The sequence below is a fragment of the Lacerta agilis genome, chromosome 5, assembly GCF_009819535.1.
Source record: "Lacerta agilis isolate rLacAgi1 chromosome 5, rLacAgi1.pri, whole genome shotgun sequence".
NCBI classification, from domain to species: domain Eukaryota; kingdom Metazoa; phylum Chordata; class Lepidosauria; order Squamata; family Lacertidae; genus Lacerta; species Lacerta agilis.
The window spans coordinates 81068753-81087172 of record NC_046316.1 but is presented as its reverse complement, the minus strand read 5'-3'; the positions used below and the strand labels follow the sequence as shown (position 1 = coordinate 81087172).

The 18420-nt window shown below is 43.3% G+C and overlaps 1 long non-coding RNA gene across 1 annotated transcript; it reads left to right on the top strand.

The window, feature by feature from the left end:
* The first annotated feature begins 6259 nt into the window (after nt 1-6259).
* On the top strand, nt 6260-14273 carry LOC117047466. Its single transcript, XR_004426686.1, has 3 exons — nt 6260-6329; nt 12279-12501; nt 13943-14273. It is a non-coding gene; the product is annotated as an uncharacterized LOC117047466 (long non-coding RNA).
* Nucleotides 14274-18420: the final 4147 nt, after the last annotated feature.

The following is an 18420-nucleotide window of genomic DNA, read 5'->3' as shown; positions in this document are numbered from 1 at the left end:
AAAGAACCACCGTTCTTGTACGCTTCTTAAGGAGTGGTTGACTGGGGAGAGCGGGTGGCGGCACGAGCGGAGAGAAAGGGCTTCTTTATCGCCGCCCCCACCGCCCGCCTCACTCAAGTATAAGCCGAGGGCAGCTTTTTCAGCACAAAAAATGTGCTGAAAAACTAGGCTTATACTCAAGTATATACAGTATATAATTCTTGCCTTGTAATTATTAGACTTCACAAAATTCTCCTGTGTGTTTTGAGTTTTATACCTGAATCTTTCAAGGCCAGCAGTATTGCTAACCTCACAATTTGGAAACCGTGAAGCATTTCCTTAAAATATATGTATATATATCAGAAGACCTGAACAATATTGCAGTTAGATAGCACAACCAGTTTTCTATTAATTTTCCTCCCTGTTTTACTGCATATGCACCATACATTTAAAGCATATTCCTCCAAAGAATCCTGGGAGCTTAAATTTGTGAAGGGTGCTGGGAATTATAGCTGTGTTGAGATAAAGTGCAGTTCCCAGGAAACTTTTTCTGGGTGTATGCTTTAAATATATGGTGTGTACTTCTGAGAACATGAGAAGTGGAGACATTAAAAAGTCAGAGGCGCCCAAGGTGTAATGAGTCTGGTGAGCTTACAAAAACAGCCCACAGCAAACAGAACCCAAAACAGGTATCAGATTTTGAGTAGCAAAATAAAGAACCTCAACCCACATAATACCCGACAGATTCAGGGGATGCCATTTCATGACATTTGGCCTGATCAGATAATGACAGGTGTTCTGGACTATTCCCAAAATTGCTTCTGCTACTCACTGTCACAGCAGCAACCATCCTCAGGTGGGAGCAAGTCAGGTCATTCCAGGGTTTTCCAGCCAGATGGTCTCAAAGCCTAATACAGAAGAACTTTGAATGTGGACTTGAGCAAGCAGCAGATGGGAAGGTGACCAAGACAGCATCTGAGAACAAGCTCCTGCTTGTAAACTGGCACTCATTACACAGACAAGTGAAAAAAGAAGGGCAGAGTCCAGGTAGGGGAGAAGGAGGTTGGACAAAAGCACACAGAGCAGGAGGTGGAGCTCATTTCCTGAAAAGCAGCTCTTTGGAAGAAGGAGTGCATAGGTGGAATACAGCAGTTGAGAAAACAGCTATGCCATCTAGGCAAGGTGGCAATATTTTAAGATGCTGCATTAGTACTACACTGTGGGAAATGAGAGTTGCCTCCTCCTCAGTAGGATCTGCTGCCAAACACTCCCAGAGAATCCAATTTGATGGAAGTTCCAGATTGCTGTCTTGGGAGTTCAGAAGTTTCTCGGTAATTTCTAATGAGGCTTCTTCTCTTTGCCTTACTTTTGGTGTTCCCCTGAGACTGGTTGTTTTCATGCTCCAGTGGAATTCCTCACCCCCACCTCTTTTGAAATGTGCTAAGCAGAAATTCAGCCAGTGAAGCTTTTCATAGATGCAAAACTGGGGAAAGTTCCAGGCTGATGCATCCCATGAGATGCATGGTTCTAAGTACATGTCCACTTGCATTAGGAACAGCATGGGAGGGAAGCAGCTGGAGGGAAGCAATTCACAGCAGGAAAATTAGTGACAGGGAAGGCTTATAATGCAACACTTCCCACCTGCTGTTTTTCTGCTAAAAATGGGATCATCCCCAAGCAGTTTTTCTTCAGAAAAAAAGTTGTTTCCAGATGAAGGTTTAATATTGCAAATGGATTGTTCAGCCAGCACAAACTGGTTTTAGGTCAACAAGTTATTTCAACTTACCAAATTACTTCCTGGAAAGGATAGGTCCAGATTAAATTGGGAAATATGGGCTGGCATTTTGATGCCAACAGCATTATGTGAACACTTATCCAGGCTAGCAGGGTTCAAAGGGCAGTGTAACCTCAACAAGCCCAGGTCAAGCACAGGGAATCAATTTAACAGCAACGGAGTCCCTGAAAGAATCCTGGAAACTGTAATTTGTTAAGGATGCTGACCTCGCAGAGCTACAATTACCAGTATCCTTAGCAACTGCAGTTCACAAGATTCTCCATGCATGTTAACATGGTATAAGAATGCTTTAAAGGTATGGTGTGGATGATACAAACTGATCTGGAGACTGGATCAGACAACAGTACAAGGACAATAGTGCAAGGTCAAATTAATTACAGTGGTACCTCGGTTTACGAACTTAATCTGTTCCAGAAGTCCATTCTTAAACCGAAACCGTTCTTAAACCGAGGCACGCTTTCCCTAATGAGGCCTCCCACCGCTGGTGCTCTTCCACCGTTCAGATTCCGTTTTTAGACCGAGGTAAAGTTCGCAAACCGGGACACTACTTCCAGTTTTGTGGAGTTCATAAACCGAATTGTTCATGAACAGGACTGTTCTTAAACTGAGGTACCACTGTAATCACTTTTACAGTCCACTGATACTCAAACAAGGTACAGTCAAACCTTGGTTGTCTAATGCAATACATTCCGGAAGCCTGTCCAGCTTCCAAAATATTTGACAACCAAGGCATGGCTTCTGATTGGTTGCAAGAGCTTCATGCACTCAAATGGAAGCCACATCAGATGTTCCGTTTCCGAAAAACATTTGAAAACTGGAGCATTTACTTCTGGGTTTTCAGCATTCGGGAGCTGAAACGTTAAATAACGGAGCCGTTCAACAGACGAGGTTTAACTGTACAACACAGGCAGGAGGGGAAATTATGAACATGGTGCCAAAGTACCAGGAACCAGTCCTGTTGGCAGCAACAAGGCGGCTGAAGAGGGAGGCCTTTGTGGTTTCCTAGACCACACCCTAACCACAGTTACTGGTAGTCAAGGAGTTCCAGGGATTCCTTACTCATGAGCCATGCAAAAACTCTGGGTCTATCAGTGCATGCTATGATATTGCTCTTCAGGCCCAGGCCTTTTGGCACCAGCGTTCTCCAGAATTGAAGGGTGGATCCAACACTTCCTCTGACAGCTTCATGGGTTCTTCAGTAGGTACCCTGGAAGGCCCCTCAAGGGGATTCTCAGCACTCAAACCTGTGGGGTGCCCAGTTTGGCCTCTGATGTGTCAGTGTTTAGTACCAGGTCAGGGCTAGGCATGACAGCAGCTAAACTGACCCAGGTGAAACAAATTCGTTTCTGCTCTATGGAATGTCGTGTAGGAACCACAGCTATCGGTCAAGTCAAAGCTTGTGCAAAAATGCCATTGCTGAATCACCAAGCCTGTCGGTGTGAAAGTTGCAGCCTGCTTGAATATTCTTGCAAAGGTCTTCCCATTCGGTACTCTCAGAGACAGAAAGAGGAAATTGCACAAGACACAGCTTGGACTTTGATATACTTTGCTGCTACAAGCAACTGCATTAGCCAAGGTGTGGCTCACACACAAGCTTCCTTACTGATAGTCCTCCTCCATATTGGAGCAGCGTTGTAATTAGAAGATTTTAGGCTCTGGAGACTTAATGGTTTTACAGCCCCAACCCCACCCACTTTTAATGGTATTGCGTATTGCGTAAGTCACTTCAAAATTTGGTAAACAAGTTCTCAAAGGAGAAATAGTTCAAACTTTATCTAACTTGAGAAACAGGAAGCCTCCTTGTCTGCATCTACAACAACAGCCCCTCTGCATGCCAAACATGGCGTAACCCAAACCAATTCATATTTTCTCAAAAGGCACGCAAAAGAAAGATGGCTCTGAAGCAGAAAAGACTTAAATATTAGTCCCATAGTGCAGATGTGAAAGAGAGAAATACTCATGCCTAAGGCCACCTAGGAAGTCCTTGTTAACAGTTGTTAAGAATGCACCACCTGACTCTATATATACAAGTTAATGACTCCCAAAGAATTAAATACTTGTGGAGTGGTGGGGGCGCTAGGTCAAGGATGGACCGGAGGAGGGCACCAGCAGCTACGGGAGGTCCTTGGGACTTAGTTCAGGAGATCTCAACACCACTGTGGTACATCATAGGAGCTGGTGGAAGAGGGACCAGTGGAAGAGCAGGAAGACAGCACGGAACACCAGGAATACAGGGAAGAAGAGATCACACAGCCTTCCAGCATAGAGGGAACTAGAACCGTGAAGGAACATGACTCTTTGCCATCCCAACTCTCTTGAGAGCCAGGAGGAGGATTAGGAGGGCAGAACAACTGCCATGGCTAGTACAAAGGAGTGCAGGATTGAGAGCACATGACTCACCACCTGAAACCAATTAAGAGTCAACACCTGGAACCAAAGAAGTCAAAACTCAGGTGGTGAGTCTCTGCCCCCAGCAACTAAGGGCTATATAAGAAGAGAGAGAGTAACTTACCAGGGTGGATGCTTGCTTGACATGAAGGTTGTACAGGAAAGGGAGACTGGCAGAGGCAACAGTGACAGAGGGAAGCGGGGAGAGTATTGCCTGAACAGCAGAGGTGTACGTGGGTCATGCCAGGAAGTTGCTGTGATGCCAGACAGGAGGAGGATGCGAAGGCAAGGTGCAATTGGGGAAAACCATTGTTGCCAACATGTAGGGACCACCCATGTAGCTAGCTGGTGTATAGGAACCACCAGTTATGCTGCTGGGACTGAGAACATCCCCAGGATCAGCATGACACATAGGCTGCTGACCCTCAGCACAGAGTGCCTGTGGGACACTGCTTCAGGGCACATAGCTATAAACATCACTGTTATTTTACGTGTGCAAATACAGAGTGTCACAACTGCAGCAAAGAAAATATGTGTATTTTACGGGATGTGTAAAGCTACAATCTGCAAACATCTAAGCTTATTAGATAAAGGAAAGATCTATAGCTGTTAGCCGCAGCCCTCTGCATACCGACACATATACAAAAGCAATTAAATACACTGTAGACATAAAATATGAGCAACAAAGCTTCCTGGTTCTAATTTCATTTACAGAGCAAAGCTGAAATAAGTCAGAAGTTACTTCTGAAGCTTTTCCCTTTGTTCAAATCAATCACCTTTACAAGGTTGTTGTAAGGATAACCGCAAGATAATGTATCTGAAACACTTTGAACGTTGAAAAACAAGATACAAGTGCTAAGTAATGCCAAAATGGTATTTGTTCTTACTGGACTTCAAACCCATGTTATCAAGCCAATAGATGGAATAATAGTTTGAACAAATAAATGGATTTTAGAGAAAATGGAGCAGAAGATTGCATAGTCTCTTTGCCCTTGCATAGAAGACAAAGAAATAATTTTTTTAAAAAAAGGAGGAAAGGTACTGTATCTCAAAAGAAGTGTGTATTAAAAATCGCCATTGAAAGTTTATTATGAGTTGCCCACATCTTAAGGCAAAGAGCATTATGTTTAAGAGGGATAAAGCAAGAACTTGGATCTCATCTCATCTACTCCTACACTTATCTTTATCCTTTAGGTGCAGGCAACAAACAGAATTGTAACCAGGTCTACTCAGAAAGAACTCTAATTGAATTCAATGAGGTTTACTCCCAGGTCACTGGAGTTAAGACTGCAGCCTAAATGAGGGTAATGGATGCCCATTTCAGCAAAATTTATGGCATTTGCTAGACAAGACATGTGGCTTCTTTTTTTAAGTCCTAAGACAAGGCCTGGGAGCCTTTGGCCCTCCAGATGTTGCTGAACTACACTCCCATCATCTCTGGTCAATGGCCATGCTTGCTAGGGCTGATGGGAGTTGTAGTCCAGCAACATTTGGAGGGCCAAAGGCTCCACACCCATCATAATGGAAGGTCAGGCCAGTTTTTCTCCTCATTAAAGCTGTACCTCGGATTACGTACGCTTCGGGTTACGTACTCCCGTAACCGCACATGCGCAAAACACGTTCGGGTTACGTACAGCGACCCTGAACCAATTAAGTACGTAACCCGAGGTACGACTGCAGTTGGCAAACCTATCCCCATTAGGCTGACTGCTTTAAGATAAAATGTAGCTGAATGCTAGTGAAATTATTGCTCTTTAGGTGCCCTGGGTTACGACTTTATATATCTTTGTACTCTCTCAAATGAGGTTTTGCTTACGCTTACTACTTTTGCATGAACCCATACGGGGAGGTGGTGATTAAGCTAGAAAGGAAAGTCATACCTGTTTAACCAGTATAAGATAAGATTCTGCCCCTAAGTAGCTCCTCAAAAATGTTTGAGGACATTTCATCACAATCGGATCTGGGGGGTTGGGGTCGCCCCCTTCGTTGCTCACTTGGTGTGTGCAGCCCTCAGCTGCTCCCTCATGGATGCCTTTCTGTTGTGTGATGATATGGTGCTTTCATACAGCTGTATTAGTTGTCCCTTCCTCAGGAGGAATATACTTCCTGAAGCCAGCGATGGCTCGCTATGGCTAGCAGAGACTTGCAGTCAAATATTTTCCCATCGGTATGTAACTTTGTTTTCCTCAAAACTTGCAAAGTTTGTTTTAAAAAAGTACTTTGATATGTCCCAATCAGAACTAACTAAAGTTCTTCATCCCTTTACAAAACAAACCAATTCAGCTCACATTCAGTTCACAGTTTGAGTCCAGCAAATTTTCTTTCTTTCTTTCTTTTCAGCATTCAGAATGTTACCAAGCTGCTGCGCTTAAGTATAAAAGGTAAAGGGACCCCTGACCATTAGGTCCAGTTGTGGACGACTCTGGGGTTGCAGCGCTCATCTCACTTTATTGGCCGAGGGAGCCGGCATACAGCTTCCGGGTCATGTGGCCAGCATGACTAAGCTGCTTCTGGCGAACCAGAGCAGCGCACGGAAACACCGTTTACCATCCTGCTGGAGTGGTACCTATTTATCTACTTGCATTTTTACCTGCTTTTGAACTGTTAGGTTGGCAGGAGCAGGGACCGAGCAACGGGAGCTCACCCCGTGGCAGGGATTCGAACCGCCGACCTTCTGATCAGCAAGCCCTAGGCTCTGTGGTTTAATTCACAGTGCCACCCGCGTCCAGCGCTTAAGTATACTTAAGACTAATAAAATATCAAAACTCACACGCAGTAGAATGTGAATGGTTTAATATGTTTTCCCCAACAATAATGATCTTTGGGCTTAAAGGTCCAAAGAATCTAAACTCTAAAAAGAAAAAAGAAAAACACACACACACACACAACCACACATGTAAGAGAATGAATGTGAATATGAACTAGATATTGTACAAAGTGCTACCAAAAGCAAACCTAATTTATGTTTGGTTCACCTGGCAATTATCGGGACTACATGTTCAGTAGTACCGTAGTTCAGATTTTTGAAGTAATTCAGTGAACTTTGTTAAACCAAACAGGTTCGTTCCAAGCACTGATTTTCCGCACCTCTGCAGTCAGAGGCACCTTTTGAGATTTTGAAAGCTCTGTTTCCTTGTAGTTGCACCTGGACTTTCTGTAAGGGGAGGAGTTATTTATATATTTAGTTGAATTTCAACTCTGTTCCTTGTTTGTTCTCATCAATTGTAATCACTGAAACAAACAGCCTGGTGGATTCTTTTGCACAGTTCCAAATTCCATAACCTTTCCAAGGCAGGTCTGTAAGGCATTATTTTCTTTACTCAAGATTAATCCACATCCGGAATAAGTATCAAGGTGCAAAATAGTTCTCATTCCAACATGAGAATAATCTAGTTATAGCTAGCCAGAGACAACACTTGAAAAAAAAAGTTTGCACAGTACTTGCTTCTGACTTTACAGGGTTCACATTTCCATGTTTTCTTTAAAATTGTCAGGATCTGCACCATGAGCAGCTGTTTGGGCTCTAACTTTGATGAATTGGGCCAGATCCAGCAGGCCAGTGGTAGAGCAACAGGCCTCATTGTGGTGCAGCCAGATCCCATTGAATCAGCAGCTTCTGAGTCGGGCGCTACACAGCTGGGATCTCCAGAGTCTCTAGGAACCATCTCCCTCCACACAAGAAACCCTCATCTTCATGTTGAACTGGTAGGGTGGCCATGTGTTCTACTTTCAAATATCTTGGGCAGGCCCTGATCTTGCCATAGGATTGCCCCAACAGTTTATAGTACTTCCTGATGCCAGCTATGGCTTCTATGGAAACAGGAGGGGGAATTAAGCACTGGAACATCCACTTGCCTGATTACTCTGCTTCAAATCGCCTCTTTCTGAACCTGATTTACTGTAGTAGAAGCAGACACTGGGATTGTGTTACATGGATTTGCTTATTGTAGTGTGCAGTTTCCTCCTCTTTGTAATAACTATTTAGCATCACCTGGAAAAAGCTTAATAGTGGGGTAGGAGAGCTGGGGGATAATTCACATCTGGCAACCAATGTGTCCCTTTGGTTTTAGATCGCATATAGGTAGATGAGTCTGAAAAGCCTGGGACACAAATTTTCATGGCCCTCTATGGTGGCCCATTTACCATAAGTAATGTACTTTGCTTTAACTCTGGAAATGTAAGCCTCTGATATTTATTTTGCTCTAGCAAGCTTAGTTTGGTTAGATTTGCATATACACTTCCAGACTTAATGGAAGATACATTACTTTTGGTAAATGAGGCACCATAGCTGCTAAGAGGGCCGTGAAAATGTGTGTACCAGGCTTTTTATGTTTGTCTACCCATATATGATCTGAAACCAAAGGGACACATTGGTTGCCAGATGTAAAAACTTTTTCCAGCTCTCCTACCCCACTATGAGGAGAGCGAGAGAGAGAGAGAGAGAGAGAGAGAGAGTACATAACATAACATATAACATATAACACATAACACATAACACAAAAATGAATATTTGGCAACACTGCAGCTTCCAGGAGGGCTCAGTCACCAACCTGTTAGAGGCAGCTCCGCACCTTATCTTAGTTTTGGTTAGTACTTTAAAAGTTTTGTTTTCAAATGTCTGAGTTTGCTGGGCTGCAGTAAGCAGCAGCTGCATTTTATCCAGTGCTCCCCCCCTTCTCCATTGAGGATTCAATTAACAGTCGTACTTTGATCAGTTTTAGCTGCCGTGAGCTCACACCTATAGTAAGAGCTGCCCTCTGCTTTTAAACAATTACAGGTGAAACTCGAAAAATTAGAATATTGTGAAAAAGTCCATTTATGTAAGCAATTGTTTTCATTAGCTACTGGAGTTTAATATATGAGATAGACTCATGACATGCAAAGCGAGATATGTCAGGCCTTTGTTTGTTATAATTATGATGGTTATGGCTTACAGCTGATGAAAACCCCCAAGTTGAAATTGTTAATTTGGGGTTCTCATCAGCTGTACGCATTAATCATCACAATTATAACAAATAAAGGCTTGACATATCTCGCTTTGCATGTCATGAGTCTATCTCATATATTAGTTTCACCTTTTAAGTTGAATTACTGAAAGAAATGAACCTTTCCACGATATTCTAATTTTTCGCGTTTCACCTGTATATATTTTAGCTGCCTGTGCCTTATGCTTTATTTTATTTTCAAAGCTGTGGAGCTATTTGGTTTCTTCTTCCCCCACCCTTTCTTCTACTCTCTGGCCAATGAACTTAAAACGCCCCAGAGAAAGGAGTTCCCACCACTCCTTGGAATGTTTACAATCTAAGCTTCACAAAGCATTTACTCCTTTGATTATAACTACCGAGAACCTACTTGCTGAGACCTGTGGAGGAGGTGGTGAACAGGTGGTCAGAGCTCCAGACTGATGTGTGGATCTGTGGTCTGGTTGAAAAGGAAGAACACACGTTAAAATTGTTGTGAAAATGCTTTCTTAAACAATCATTTTGAAAAAAGCATTGAATTTGCTGTAGCTCACAGTCGCCATCTAGTGTCACAGTTGTATATTGCACTTTGCAACACATTCAAAACGTTTTACAGTACTGTGTTTGCAGCTGTGTAGCTGAGTCCCCAGAACACGGGTGGTGCTGTGGTCTAAACCACAGAGCCTAGGACTTGCCGATCAGAAGGTCGGCGGTTCAAATCCCCGCAATGGAGTGAGCTCCCGTTGCTCAGTCCCAGCTCCTGCCAACCTAGCAGTTCGAAAGCACGTCAAAGTGCAAGTAGATAAATAGATACCACTCCGGTGGGAAGGTAAACGGTGTTTACGTACTCCTCCAGATGCAAGAGGAAATGCACCCCTCCCAGTAATCCACACAAGCACCCTCCGATCAGTTGCCATGGTAGCAGACATCCTCCTAGGAGTTTTCTATTGTTCTTCCCCAGTGGAAACTTTCAATGTATATTGCACCCACCCTAAATCCATTCACCGGTTCCTGCCATCCCTCCTGATATGTAAAACTTGTTTACCTGTATGTAAATCTCACTAGAACCTCCTCTCTCCCCCTCCCTTCTCTGACGTTTCTATGATGTATTTCGCTATGTACTCTGGGCAATTGCGGGAACTTTTAAAAGTCCGGGACACCCTTTGTTCGGGGTTCGGATCCTCCTGAACCTTGTTGCGCAATAAACTCCTTTGCTTTTGCTCCAATCTCCGGCTGGTCTCCATTGCCTCCGCAGCGAACCACGGGCTTCCTCCGTAGGACCGGGAGCTGAGCAGCCTCGACCCGGTAATTCCCGTAACAAAACACTAGGACTTAAACCCGAACTGGCCTGCTCCATACAGGCAAAATCACTCCTTTCATATGGTGAGGTCCTATAGCCCTGTCTTTTGCATTTATTACTAATTGTTTCTCCTCTGATTGATAGGCCTAAGCTGAGGTAACAGACTTAATGCATTTCTTCCTGAACAATTTGTTTGTTTTAAATTTAATTTTTCTAGCTATAGCACTTGATTATATGTACGTGTGTGTGTGTGTGTGTGTGTGTGTGTGAATGTATCTGTGAATATATTCTGTTAAATGACACTTAAACAAAAGCGCTAAAACAATTCCAACCATTTCCCTGCCCCCTATACTAAACAGCTTTAAATTGATGAGATTTTTAGACCCAATAGGTCAATACCAGATGATAGTAAACCTACAATTCCTGTCTTTAATAGATTTGACATTATAGAAATAGAAAGGCCAGAGCCCCAAAAATTATGTCAGGAAAACTAATAACACTAATGATATCAATCATACAAATTGAAGTGGAGAGGAAGGTTTTAAAAATTCCACCTCTTCTCCAAGTGATAGGGTACTTCTTGCTGCACAATGTAATTTGGTGGCTGCGACAATCCAAAATATTTTTAAAGAGCTCTGAAACATCTGAAACATCCCAAATAATGTAAACATCCTGCTATCTGTGATAGCTCTACATTCCCTTCCCAAGCCAATTACTGAGAAATGGGACAGTATTGAAACATCAAATAATAATGCAGTTGGTCAACCTTTCCAACTCCGCATAGTCAATAATGCTTCTCCAGGCTAACTAGGTACATCTAACCATTTATCCTCACAGGAATACATTCAGGAAATTGCTTGCAAAAATGTGTTAATAGTCAAAACCGCATACAAAAATATGTTAAGAGAAATCTGCACTGAAATGCTGGTGAATTTTCATGATTATTATTATTTAATTGCAAATTGCTGGAGAACTGATATTTAAACCAGAAAAATTAAAAATGTAGGGAACAGAAAGCCCTACACATGCAAATTAACAGTTCTACTCTTTAGGGTGCCATCCACTTCATTCTTCTGCCAGTCCATTACTCAGTAAGCAGCATTCCATAGCCACTGAGCATGCTTAGCCCTCATTTGGCTGTTTGATTCCCCCCTAAAGATGTTTGTGTTATATTATTTCTGGAAACATTGAGATTCCCTCTGACCTGCCTGTTCTTATCTCCCTCTTGTTTATGAGTGGTGCCACTCTGGTTACATAAAGAACAGTGCCTTTAGACCATTAGAAACAGAGGATTCCATTCCCATCCCTGCACTTACCAGTATTTTGCAAGCATATTCAGACACATTTCATTCTGTTTGGGGCTCCAGATTGTAATCCAAAAAATCCAGTCTCACAGAATCAGCTTCCAAGGATGGCTTCTGAAGAATTTGCACCCGGTGGAGTATTTCAGCAAAACACAAGGATGCACCTCCAGAAATCTATCCATTATTTTGTCTCCCCACCATTCCCACTTACAGGGAATCACATGAAAACAGCAGCGGGGATATCTGGTGAAGAGAGCAAACCCTTTCATCTCCATTTGGAGGGAGAAAGCAGGTTATATACATTATTCTTGTTGGGTCTCTGGACCGTAATAAAGATTTTATTTATTATTCCATCCTGTTTGGGATGGAAGGCGTAGGATTTAAGTTCTCTTCTAAATAAATGACCAAGTAGCATCTTCCCTAAATAATGTGATGTGCCAAATATGGACTTTGAGTGCCTTTGTATGAACCTGTTGGAAATAGAGAAAAATGTAGATTTGCTACAAATAAAATCATTCAATCGCTAATTCCATCATTATTATTTTTTAAAGACGCATTAAATTATAGCACCAACCACTGCCAGGCAACTCTGTTCAGAATGCAAATCTCCACAGCTGGCCAGTGCAAGGGTCATGTGTGTTGACAGAGGAACCTAATGGCTTGTGTGCGTGCAAAGCAGGAATCGGTAGCCTTGGTAAGCAAAAACAACTTTCAGTCACAGAGAAAGTGCACTGCTGCTCATAAATCTATTGAAGCCTTGAGTAAACTGCTACAGTAGGTTACATTTGTATTTCTTTACTTATTTACGGTATATTAAATGACACCAGGCAGGCGTGTAGAATGTGAATGAGTGTTTTAATATGTTCTCAGTTCATTGCTTCTTTCATATTTTGAACGTTTTAAACAGTAGTTTTGGGGGGATGTGGGTGGCGCTGTGGGTTAAACCACAGAGCCTAGGGCTTGCTGATCAGAAGGTTGGCGGTTCGAATCCCTGCGATGGGGTGAGCTCCCGTTGCTCGGTCCCAGCTCCTGCCCACCTAGCAGTTTGAAAGCACGTCAAAAGTGCAAGTAGATAAATAGGTACTGCTCCAGCGGGAAGGTAAACGGCGTTTCCATGTGCTGCTCTGGTTCGCCAGAAGCGCCTTAGTCATGCTGGCCACATGACCCGGAAGCTGTACACCAGCTCCCCCGGCCAGTAACGCGAGATGAGCGCCGCAACCCCAGAGTCGGACACGACTGGATCTAATGGTCAGGTGTCCCTTTACCTTTACCTTTAAACAGTAGTTTTATGTGGATTTTTTACTGATTTTATTTTGTTGCTTTTGTAAGCTGCTTTGAGCTGCTGCTGCTGTTTATTAAATTTGCAAACAGCCCTTCATTCGTAGATCTCAGGGTGGTTCACAGCATAAAAATACAAGATTAAAAACACAAAATACATAATAAAAACAAAACAATAATCCTTCCCCTCCCACAATAAATAAATAAAATAATAAAGCTGTTATTCTACCTAAAAGTGGCATACAAAAGAGGCAATTAAAATGTTGATGAAAATCCGTCAAGAAAATAAAATACAACAAATGTCAAAAGACCAGCAGAAAACAGGAGCAAAACCCTCAACGAAGGAAGAGATTAGCTCCCTTAGGGAGAGACTTCCACAGCTTGGGGGCTAAAACCAATAAGGCCTCGTCCTGCATTCCTAACAACTGCACTTCTGACAGTGTTGGGATGTGAAGCAGGACAGTTCTAAAGGTATCAGCAGTGAGGCAGGATGATGTAGAAGCGGGCAGTCATTTATTAAATACCCTAGTCCCAAACCATTTAGGGCACAGTGGCTAGCCTGTGGTCGGCCAGAGGTGACTCAACATCAGCCTCAACCAGCACGGACAACTGTCAAGGATTATCTGAGCTGTAGTTCAGTAACATATCACCACTAACCTACAGTCCAGGTTAGCCACCCCTGGTTTAGGGCTTAAAAACTGACAAGTAGCACTTCAATTTGGACTATGAAACAAACCAAGGACCAACAGATATCAAATAATAGCAGGATAACACTTTCTGATAAACAGGCAGCTGTTAACACTCTGGCCATATCATTCTGCACTAGTTGCACTTTCACTTCAAAGGCAGTACTTTGATTTAAAAAAAAAATCTTTTGCAGATAATGTTGGTGCTAAGTTGCAATGATAAGCATACTTATTAAGGCATCCTTTTTCAGCCTTAGGCCCCCAGATGTTAAGCAAACCTGCAAGGATGACTTTGCAACAGTGTGAAGCTGGAGTGTGAAATGACAGAGAGGGAGACTGGAATGGAGTATCTTGAAATAAGGCATTGACTAGCTTGCAGGCACACTAAACCGAAGCACCTCATCTGGGAAAAGTATGTTTCTGTACCACCTTTCTGTTCTACGAATTATTTGTAAATATTATGTGCAACAAATTGAGTCATATACTAACAGCATTGCAAATCTGTCCTGAAGGATTGCTAAACCTTTGGGTGTAGGCTGTGTTGGAATGAAAAACTGTTAAAATACAAGGTAAAAGTTACAATTTTTTTTTTATGTGACTTGCTTTATGACACTATTCAAGCCAGCGCCCTCTGCTGTCATCTCAGACATTATACCTGTTTCATACACAGGTGTCCTAGTAATTAGAATGCAGGAAATTGTTTTTCCCATGAGTGAAGTCTCTCAACAAAATCACGGCTTGTTGTTGGCTGTATTCTCATGCATTTCAGCTTCTTCTCTACAGTACGGTATTGAAAGTTGTGGAAGCTTTGCAGCAACTTTGCAAACCCTTTTTAGAATGCTAATAAACACCTTTATCTCCTTTTAAGGCCAGTGCATTTAGCCTGTGCTTCAGTTTTACTGCCTACTCCACTTCTGTTGCTGGAGAGTTATTTCCCTCAGCCACAGTCCAGCTTTGGAGGAAATTACCAGAGGGTGCCTTCAGGAGTGGCCCAAGACCAGGGCCTTCTTAAGTAAATCCGGTGCCCTGGCCCAAAGATCCCTCCGGCGCCCCTTGCACTCCGCTGGGCAGGGCCAGGCGCAGCGGGCAGCTGGAGGGCGCAGAGTGGCGGGTGGGGACGCTGCCAGCTGTGCTCCACCTCTGCCTGCTCGGCCGAAGCGACAGCACAGCACTGCCATCCAGGGAGCCCTGGCTGCAGCGCCGACGGCTCGCCGATGGCCTCCCCGCACCTGCAGCCCAAGAAGAGGTGGACTGGAGGGCGCAGGCGCCCTCCTCAGGCTGTGGTGCCGTAGTGCCTTGCACCAGTAGCCTCAATGGCTAAGATGTCCCTGCCCAAGACATTCTGCTGCTAGAGGCAAAGGCACTGGAGCTGCCCCCCACCCCTTGTCACTGCCTGGCGGCCACTACTACCAAACATTTGCTGCTGCCTGGTGCTCCGCTCCTCCACTGCTACAGCCACACACCTACCCACCCATGGCTATGCGCCCTTGACGCCAGCACACCAAGGCTTCCCCAAGCAACCTTCATGCATCGGAGGAAGCAATGCAGTAGAGGAGCAGCAGCACCTGGCAGTGGCAAAGCAAGGGTGCACAGCAGCGATCAGCAGTTGGTGGCATGTGGCAGCACCAATGCCACCCCTGGGATCCTGCTTTCTTGAGGCCACAGCCTCACTGTGCCTCATGGAGAAGCTGGCCCTGGGTGCCTTCACATTTTGTCTCAGGTGCAAAGTTATAAGGCACCAGTGCACCTGCAGCCTTTATGGCAAATTGGGCTGGGGAGCTGTTTTGGGTGGGATATTTTTGGGGGTGCAATTGGCCATTTAGAGGTTTCAGTTTGTTTAAGGCTTTTTGCCCCCCCCTTTCCCTTTTGGTACTTTTGGAGTTTGGCAATTTTGGTAGCAGTTGGCTTGGCAGGGGTTCTTGGACTTGTTGGGCAGAATTTTTTGTCACCAGGCACTTTTTGTTGTTGCTGGACAGATGTTTAGCATCTTCTGCCCTCTAGGTACTTTCCCCCCTTTTTAAAATTCTGTTTTTTATTAAAGATTTTCTTGATTCACAAAAGTATTTGCAGTGTCTCTCTCTCGTGTTTTTTTCCAAGTAACATTTTTACAAATCAGTTTCATTTGTTGAGACATTAGGAAGGAAAAGGGGTAAGGATGTGGGCGGGAGAGATGGGTGGAATGGGGTGACTATGTTTCTATTTTACTTAATTTATGTAGGGTTTGGTGTCATCATTGCTTGTGTAGGTTCTCTGTTGTTCGCTTGTGTTCCTTTGGTGGTGAGAGGTTGGGGTTGGCTTAGGGTGTGCTCGTTCATTTGTGGTTGGCTGTGGTGGTCTTTGTTTTCATGTGTGAGTGGGGTGGGTGGGTGTTTTGGATCAGGTTAGTCATATTGATTTGTATGCTGTTGGTGGATTTTTTTGTCTTTGTCTTGTTGGGCTGTGTGTGTGATAAAGGGGAACCATACCAGGGTGAAGGCGTCTTCTTCTATTTGTCCCTCTAGGTACTTTTAACTGTTTGTTTTGGGTCTGTGGGTTTTCAGGCTTTTAACATCTGCTTTATCATTGTGATCTTAACTGCTAGTTCATTTCCTCTGCAATTTTGAGTTTCGTCCTGCCACTCTTTTTATATAGTCTTACTGTTAATTGTTCTTTGCAGTTGCAGTTGACCTTTTGCTTTGGCTCCTCAGAAGAGAGGGCCAGCTCGAGTACAAGCAGCCTCATTTCCCTGTTGACTTTTTCGTGGGCTCTATTAATCCCCAAAGGGTCAAAACTATGTGACAGAATTTCTGACCAGACAATTTTAACATCAGTCGAAATGAGCCTGCGTCTGGGTGGACAGACATACTATTGGGCACCAACATCCTTTAAAAGTAGTATTGAATACGAGCACTTACCTGTATTCAAACTAGGCTCGTACACAGCCGATTCCACACAGTTCTTCCTACCCTTGTGGTGCAACCACTCTCTGCCTAAGCCTGAACTGCTACAATATTCAGAGTAAAACCAGCCCCCTTAGAAGTGCTACACATTAATCATGCGCCTTGCAGCTATCTGGAGGAATGCACAAGGTTGCTGTATGCTTTGCAAAGAATTGTAGGCATGCCCATTTTCTTCTTTGTAATCATCCTGGTGTTTCTGTGTAGTTTTCAACAAGATGATTTCAAATACACCTTCTCCCCTCAACTAGATGAAATAATTTTTACTGTTAGCAGTTAAACTGCAAGTAATTAGCTTTGTCATTTGTACTACTGGTATTTCTTGTAGTTTTGTAATTACAATTCAACTACATGAAAAATTAGTTTCACTGCTGCCCATCACTGGATAATCACTGCAAATTCATTTTTGCTTAGTTTTGATGACTTCACATATACAGTACTATGATGACTGATACAGCACTTAAAAAAACCAAAATAAAGGGCTTTTCATAGTTGTTCTTCTAGTGCTATTTAAAATGTAGAAACAACATAAGGATCTAGTTTTACTTACTTTTTCAGATATCCTAAACCAGGGGTGGGGAACCTATTCCGCTCCTGACATTACTGGACTGCAACTCACATCAGTTCTAACCATTAACCATGTTGGCTAGGACCAATGGGAGTTAGTTCAGCAATGTCTGAGGGCCACAGGTCCCCCGCCCCTGCCCTAATTGAGCAGAGATTGGCTGGCAACACCGGTCGGATGAACCCCAAACTGTACTACTGCTAACCTGCACTCCAAATCCAGCTGCAATAATATACCTTCATTGAACTCTGCATTACATTGTTGTTGAATGTTGCAGCACCATGCAGATAGAACATTAACTGGCTGGAAAAACCCAGCCAGATGGATGGGGTATAAAAAATAAATTATTATTATTATTAGAGACCTGCAGAAATCTGGACTGTGTTCACCTAAATGCAGCATCATCGGTACTTAGTGAGGTGGTAAAGAACAGTCCCCAAAGAAGGCCTAGTGAAACTACCATCTAAGCACATAGCAGCCACATTTCCCCCCACCAGGGTTGCAATGGACTGAGTTGGTTGTCTGTTAACAAAATATATTACACTAAGCATTGGTCAGGAGCTGGTATCCAACTGTCACAACTGAGCAGTTTTGATTGATAGTCAAAACACAAATAACCAACAAACTCAGTCCAAGTTAATACTGTCATAAATTAGCATGAATAGATGGGGAAAGTGCAGCTGCTATGGGCTCAAATGGTCATGTATGTCCCATCAGATTACATCTAGGTAAACTGGCTAAAGTAGTTGTGATTTACTCCACTGATGCGAATAATCTGCCATCAACCTCCAAGAACTCAGCCTAATTGTCTTATTGCACTAAGCTGAAGAGCAGTCTTTCCAAGGCAGCATTCACTACTCAGAATTGAGTAAGTGGCAAGCTGCAAGTGGTCCAGATGCCATTTCAGTTACTGTTCTCTACTGTAGTAGCAATTGCGTTGTATGATGTAGTTCTACATCAAGCCTTGGTCACTGCATTGTCCATGAATGGCTCAGTGTAAAAAAGGGTGTGCTGGCAGAGAGAAGGAGTGAAATTGTTTTAGCAAATCTGTATTTAAAATGTGTTGTAAGACTTTAACACCTTTTGAATGAACACCATGAATTACTGAGAATTACTGTGCAGCTGAATAAGAGGATTCTGAGCAAGTGCAGTGAGAAATAAAACACACACATTTAAAGCAATAGATGGTGGCGACAGGGCTCTTGAAAAGAGAAATAATTGAATGCTG